This window comes from Podarcis gaigeae (assembly GCF_964106915.1).
Source record: "Podarcis gaigeae genome assembly, chromosome: 7".
Classification (NCBI taxonomy): domain Eukaryota; kingdom Metazoa; phylum Chordata; class Lepidosauria; order Squamata; family Lacertidae; genus Podarcis; species Podarcis gaigeae.
The window spans coordinates 30,136,275-30,136,609 of record NC_139683.1 but is presented as its reverse complement, the minus strand read 5'-3'; positions in this window follow the sequence as shown (position 1 = coordinate 30,136,609).

Sequence of the window (335 nt, the reverse complement as noted above, 5' to 3'; positions counted from 1 at the left end):
GCTGCTATAGAAACCTTCCCTCCTCCTCCTCTTCCTCCTGCGCAGACTCTTTGAGAGGCTCGTCAATGCAGACGCTGTCCTCTTCTAACTCCCTGGTTCCCAAACTTTTCAAGCCGCCCCCCTCCCCCCGTTACACAAACAGCCCGCAACCCTTCCCTATAAAGAAACCACCATTATTCAGAATAGTGGGTTGCACGACTCACTAAAGAAGATAATAATACAATGAAATGCAAAACAGGAACTATCAATTGCACATTAATTCAAAATCCAGTTAAAACTAGTGTTATTCAACAGAACAGATGAACTTTACCTAGCGATACCAGCTTTTTTAAAAA